We start from the raw sequence: 7,678 nt of genomic DNA on the forward strand, positions 1-7,678 counted from the left end.
GTCAGAAATGGGTGTTTGCTGCTGATTGCATTATGTTCAGCACCATTTAGATATTGAAGAAATCTATGTTCAAATAAAGCAAGACCTGGACAATATACCTAAGTGGCAAGCAACAGTTGCATGAGCCAAGTGCCAGGCAATCGCAATCTTGAACAAAAGAGAATCTAACTATCACCTTTGATGTTCAATAGCATTACCAATGCTAACTATCTCAATATCTACTTCCTGGGGTTACCATTGACCGGAAACTAAACTTGACAAGTGATATAAATGCTTGGCTACAAGATAAGGTCAGAGACTGGGAATCTTGCAGTAAAAAACTCACCTCATGGCTCTTGAGACCTGACCACTGCCTACCAGGTATAAGTAAGGAGTGTGATAGAATACTCCTTACTTGCTTGGATGAGTACAGTTCCAACAACTCTCGAGAAGCTTTATACCATCAAAAACAAAGTTGCCCTTTTGATTGACACCACATCTACAAACATTCAGTCCCTCTTCCATCAACACTCAGCAGCAGCAGTATGTACTATGCACAAGATACACTACAGAAATAGATAACACCTTACAGACACACAACCACTACCACCTAGGGCAACAGATGTATGGGAACAAGACCATACAAGTTTCCATCAAAACTACTCATCATGAAACTATATTCTTGTTCCCTCACTGTTGCAGAATCAAAATCATGGAACTCCCTCCCTAATGGCATTGTGGGTGTACCTCCACCAAATAGACTGCAGCAGTTCAAGAAAGCAGCTCACCTCCACCAAGGCCAACTAGGGATAAGCAATGAATCTTGGCCATATCAGCAATGCTCATGTCCTGTGGATGAATTTTTAAAACAATTTGTCTAAAGTTCATTAACAATTTGTTTACTTTGTTATGAATGCTGTGCACTTTCAGATTAGAAGGCTTTAGTCTGTCATCATGTTATCTCTGTAACATCTAGTTTTGGTTGATGTATTCCTAAGCTTTTTTTCTGTCATGCCCTGCCATTCTTTGAACCTTGCTCCCCATATTACTACTTCCCTCTCAGATCTTCTCTCTGCTCTTTGATGTGTCATATCTTTCAACATTTGACCCAGGGCCTCCACTATTCAGTTTAGAAACCTCTTTACTTTCCTAATATAGTTCCGATGAAGTGCTCTATGAACAGATGTGTCATTTTTCAGATAGGGCATTGAACAAAAGTTTTGTCTGCCACCTCGAAGTGAATGCAAGTGATAGTGCAATAGTAAGTGAAAATCCAGGAGATTTCCATGATATTCTGACCATTGCTCCTTCTCATCGCCTGTTTGTAAACCTTGTTAAATGTTACTTTGCTGCTATGTTTTCTTCCATTAGCACTATAGCAGTTCATCAGCTGCATGGCACTTTGGAGTATTGTGAAATCATCAGAGGTGCCTGAAAGATGTGTGGTCTTTTATGTATCATTCTGGTGTTGTATTGTTCATTCATTAATTTTATCAATAAACCAGTTAATGGTCCAAAAGATGTGCTTCATTTTAATGGAATTCTTACTCAATTCACCATCCTTTTAAAAAAATCACAATGTTATACAATGGGATACAATAACAGTCTGAATGGACACCTTCGGTCTAACAAGCAACTTATAATTAATTTCTGGCATTTCCAATAAATCTGAATTTCATTTGGCATTAAACTCCTGTATAATTCCTGATCAAAATTTATTAGAGTTTTTTTTTTAATTCCACTACCACTTCAGTTAAAACATTTTTCCTGCATTTCCTATTTTCCTAGTGCCTGAATTTTGAACATCGCAGAAATGTTTCGCTGAATTCAGTGTGGCCGACCTTCTTTAATTTTAAACATTTTATTCTGTCACCTTTCACTCTTCTGCTTTCATTTTCTATCCTTTGGGATCAGGTATGTAGCTGATCTCTGTACCTACTTCAATAACCGAGAATTCTTTAGGAACTGGGGAGGCCAAAACTGCAAACAATACTTTGCACGCGGTCACCCTGGTTCCAAATACCATTGTAGAGGTAATTTTATGGATTTATAAGTCTGGTCCTTATGTCCGAGCCTTATGTTTGATTTTTTAAGAACTTGGATATACTGTATTGATGGTTTTAATAGCCTGTTACTCCTTCTACTCCAATTCCTAAAGTAGGAATACAAAGATGGGTTTCCAAATATTGCATCACCGCCGAAACGGATTACTTCCAGTTCAACAACATTGTCTCAACTTACCTGCTGCTGAAATCCTCAACAATGCCTTTTTTTTAAATCTCTAAGACTGTCTATTCCAATACTCTCTTGATTGGTTGGCCATCATTTACCCTCCATAAACTTAATTCCAGCCAAATTCTGCTACCTGTAAACTATCTTGCACCAAGCACCATTCACCTTTCAGTCTCATGTTCACAGGACTACATTGGCTCTGAATTAAATTGTGTCTTGATATTGTAATTCTCATACTTGTTTTCAGATTTCTCCAAGGCTTCACCCTTCTTTATCTTGATAGCTTCTTCTATCCCTACAACCCTCTGAAATATCTGCATTCTTCCAATTCTGGACTCTTGTGCATCCTTGCTTTCAACTACTCTACCAGTGGTAATCCTACCTTGGATTTTACTGTATTGAAGGTGCAATATATGTGCAAATTGTTATTGCTATTGGCACATAAACTGCATAGACCTGCTTTCAGCCAACTTACATTACATTTTACAAGACAGGTAACCAAGCTGTTTAAACCTGTTCAGCTATTCAATTTGATCTTGAGTGATTTGTACCTAACTATATTTGCCAAACTTTATTGATCTTTTGATACCCTTCCTTAACCAAAGAAATATCAATCTGAGTCAATCATTTTAGCGTCCGTAAGTTTTTAGATTTCCACTACCTTTATAGAGGACATAAAAAGTGCTTCTTGATTTCAATTTTAAATTATCTATTTTTAAACTTTTAGAAGTTGCACTCTTATTTTGGACTCCATCAAAGGACATAACATCTCTATATTTGCCCTATTAAATACAGTCATCATTTTAAATGTCTCAAATTGATCAATTTTCAACTTTATAAATACAGAAGAATGCAGTCTACCCTCAACTTAATTCTTAAACTTGTAGCACAATATGATTTACCCCTTCTAAACCAAATCATTGCGGTAATATTTTCAAATTCCATCTCTTCTGTCATAAAGACCAACATTCCTGTGCCACTTCATTAGTTATGACAAAAGATTGACAACCGCAAATCTGTTTCTTAGAATGTTGTCTGGTCTGCTGAATATTTCGAGCATTTCTGTTTTTAATTCAGTCTTCCAGAACTTTTTGTTTCATTGATCATTTTAGTTATCATGTGCAGCTGTTCACTCTGTTTTTTAGCAATTGTGTACATGACACCTAAAACTGTGGCAGATGGAGTTCAGACACGCAAGCTAATACCATTCAGCACACCGTATCTGCTTTGCTAGAGCAAAATTGTGACCATCCTTATAATCCAAATTAATTTAAACTTGCTGCTGCAACTGTATCTATGGACTGTGCTAGTCGTGTTGACAAACTGCATTGTTATTCACTTCATGAAGTCTGTTCACAGAGTTAACTATGCAGTGTTTTTGAGACTGCCCTGTCAAGCTTAACCCATTCTGAATGTGCTGTTTTTCTATCTCATCTTCATTTGAGTAGCTTTCAGAAAGTCCTGTATACTTCATATTAACATTCTAGTATGCAGTCTATAGAAAAAGACTATCTCTTTTGAATCCTGCAAACATGATTGTTGTGGTGAAAGTACCATTTTCTTATGCATTGTTTTTAACATACTCATTTCTCAGTATATTTCATCCCCAAGTTTCTGTTTACATAACTTTGTTTACATAATTTCAAAAAATTGTTGAACCACTTACATTATCAATATCTTCCCACTCCTCAAAATCCAAACATCAGAGATAGAGAATTGTGGAGCTATCGCTGCTCGCCCTGATCTGGTTTGTTTTATTGCTAAACAAAGGTGACCATTTTCTACATTCCTGAAGCTGTTGTCTCATTCTGCAAAGTAGTTGATACAGTGCAATTGTCCACGTCCCACACTTTGTGGTAATTATGTAACATCTTTCTTCTTGTTTTTAGCAGATTCAAATATCTTATTGTATTTCCTGAATTTTCCCTAATGTGTGCAAACAATACACAATTGTGATTGTTCTATTCTTCTGAGGACTGTACCTTCTGTTTGCCAGTCCCCTATCAAAACCCTCTAAACTGTTGGCACAACTGACAATATTTTTGCCCTGAATGTGCAGCTATGTCATTCCTGTTGCTTCCTTCTGTGTTCTTTTCCTCTCTCAACTTTCTCACAATCTCAATATGTTATGGTGGTCTGACATTATACCCCATTAAAGGAATTTGTCTTTAATCTTCTTTCCATGCATAGGTTCACCAGTGAGCATCTGTTGTTTCCATTGTTTAATGGTCTGGAACTGTGATTTAATAATGTTTATTCCCAAACTGTGTTCTTGGCCATCTTTATGGTTTGGACCTTACTCTGCATCTCAATTTTTCTGTGAAAGGACTGGATAACTTGAGGTGTGGTTAGTATCAGCCTCTGTTGTACATTTTTTGAACTCCCTTTTCGCAAGTTGTGTGTGTTTTCTGAAACCGTTTCATCTGGCAAAACAGTATGTAAAGAAGAAAATCACTTAATCACTGACTGTACTGTAGCTTTATGATGTGCAGGAACTTCAAGCCATCTGGAATAGTAATTCATCTGTGCTAAATTTGTCTTCCCTCAAAGTTGAATAAATCTGTTCCTAGCCTTTGTCAAGTTATATCTGGAATCGTTGAACACATTAGGGGTTCTATTGATTATTGTTTGTACTGGTTTGGAGCACAATTTAAAATTCCATATTTTTTTGAAATGCCAGGACACAGTATGAACTTGTGAACCCAGCTTCTACATTAAGTGATCCCTATCTTCCCTCCTTATTTTAGTTTAAGATTTTAAATATTTTAGGATTTCTTCTGCCATAGATTTCACAATTACCAGCCTGTGATCACATCTGCTTTTGTCATTTACTACTTTCAGGTATTGTTTCTGTTTATGGTAGCTGTTTAGAATGAAGTTGGTTGGACAATATCTGGAGCAATATTCCAGACAAAGTTCTCTGATTCTGATTCGCGCTTTATCTGTTTTCTAAGCAGCACAAATTTCTCTTAGTTTTATCTCTGTAGCTCATGTTTCACTTGTTATCCCAATGGAAGATGCTTCCACCTGTTCAATGAGGATTGAGTTTTCCCTTTCAGCCTGAGCCGCCATTGCACTTGATAGTGAATCAGTTGTAATCAGCATCTCCCTTGGGATGTAAACTGTTGAATATTTATATCTCATTAATTTGATTGGAGCCTTCATACTCGAAATGGCATTTTCATTATTTATTTTGATCCAGACAATATGACTAGTGGTTTGTGGGCTGTTTCCACTCAAAATCTCAATCCTGTAAGATGATCTGAGAAGCATTCACAGTTCCATGTAATGGCTATTGCTTCTGTCTCCATTGTGGCGTATCACTTCTGCTTCTATCAATGCTCTTGTTACAAAATATATGGGTTTCCTGCTCCCATTATTATAACTTAAATGCAAGCTTGACCTAATCCTAAGGGAGTTTCATCTGCAGCTACTATTGTAGACAATCCTGGGTTAATGCGTGTTAATTCACCAAAAGTGGTTCTCGAATGCTACAGTTTGATTTGGCCTTTAAACCCATTGTTGCTCTTTCATTTGGCCCTTACTTCGTGGCTGTGATAATATGGTTAGATCCGGAATGATCTTCCCCACCAGGTCAACCATTCCTAATTGCATTGAAAATTGGCGGCATGTTTCGGCTGTGGAATTTCAATTATTACCCTTACTTTTCTTTGCTAAGTCATTGTCCACTGACTAAATTGGGTGAACATCTCTCTGAATACCATTGTTCAGTTGTGTGGGGTCTATGCCTCACACAAACTCCTCTATTGAGCTTGGAACTGTTACCAATGCTTGCAACCAATTTGTTGGCCTTGTCACTGGTGATATTACTTTATAGCATGCTGTCGAGCTGTACCTTCTCTTTCTCTGGCAGTGAGTGGAGCACTTGTCTAGCAACATCCAAGCATATTGGCATAGCATACACTACTTGCTTCAGTAAATTTGGCATTCCTGTGTGAGCTTTCCTAAGCCTCTTAAAAAGTCATGGAATTCTTGACAAAATTATTTGCAATTTCATCAAGTAACACTATGCCTACACTCTCTCTCTAGGAGAATTGATTGGATACTTGCATTTCAGTTTAACAATAATGTACCTTTGGTTCCTCAAGACATAGAGATTCTTATTGACCCTTCACTCCTGTGGCTGTGTGCAGGGCTGAACTGTCTTCATTACTGAAGATCTGTAACCCTTATACCTTTCAGTTCGATGCTCGCTGATGAAGCATTCACTCATTTAACCCAAGGCAAGCTGTTAACCAGTATTGAAACCACTGTATCTTAATAAATTCTTAATTAAAACCTTTTCTTCTGTAGAGCAATAGCACAGAACTCTGCTGACCCCCTTTTATTTACCTCAAAATGTTTGTTTGCCTTTCTAGACTTCATCTTTAATGTCTTGGATCACCTCTTTTGGAAATTGCTTTTCTTCTGCAGGAATTTTCTTTTCATTGGGTCTTGTTTTTTGCTTAGTGATACAATATTTGCAAGTTGGCAAGATTCTTCAAAGTGTGATAAACCTCATTGATTACACTCAGCTCATACCCTGCTGGGCATTTGTTCTGTTGCCTTGAACAACATCTACATCCTGTATGTGATGAGATTGTGTCTCACTCTTTTGCCACTTTGAAAACCTTTGAGGAGGGTAATAATGCTATCTTCTGGCCCACTCATTCAAACACATTGGAGCCTCAGTAGTGCCTTGAATAATGACTCTGTTCTGGGCCCTAAATTCAAATGATGTTGCATTCTGAATCATTTGCTCCATCATGGGCTCCTAGAGTAAATCCGATTTTGTTTATACCTACCACCTCTGACCCAATCTCTCATTGGCCCATCTTCAGGTACTTTGTAACCACAGCATCCCAGTGACCTGGAAAGAAGAGCTTAAAAGTTTTTCAATTGTGTCTCCTTGCTTCTGTGACCTTTGATTCAATGTTTTCATTCTGTCACATGATTCCTCTTTAGACTAAAATATGCTTGAATAACCTGACAATGGATTTTTAGTCAGTAGCACTTACTTCTACGCATTTCCTCACCAGCATGTCATCAGCTATATGCCTGATTGCATTCAGAAATGTACTGTTCTGATGACTTTGTTCTTTCACATGTAATGCTATTGCTGTCCTGTATCTCTGGAGCTGTTGCATCCATTGTTCCTTTTCATTTTTGAATTCACTGTGGGCCTTCAGCATTCTCAAACTATTTTGGAAATAGCAGTGTTTCAGCAGGAGCTGCCATACCTCCGTGGTCCTGAGAAGTGGAGAAATGATGGGATTTTTTTCTCATTTTTTGTTGAAGTCTTTTGACTTTTTTTTCATTTGCTGAAGATTTCTCTTTTAACTGTTTTGCCATTGAAGTCTTTCACAATTTTCTTCTGGTTTGCAGATGTCTTCCCTCTTGTTTGTATTCTCTGCTTCAAGGACTTTGGCTTGGCTTCAACTCTCTGATAATGAAATTTCCCTGGTGA

Source organism: Stegostoma tigrinum, chromosome 19, assembly GCF_030684315.1.
Source record: "Stegostoma tigrinum isolate sSteTig4 chromosome 19, sSteTig4.hap1, whole genome shotgun sequence".
NCBI lineage: Eukaryota > Metazoa > Chordata > Chondrichthyes > Orectolobiformes > Stegostomatidae > Stegostoma > Stegostoma tigrinum.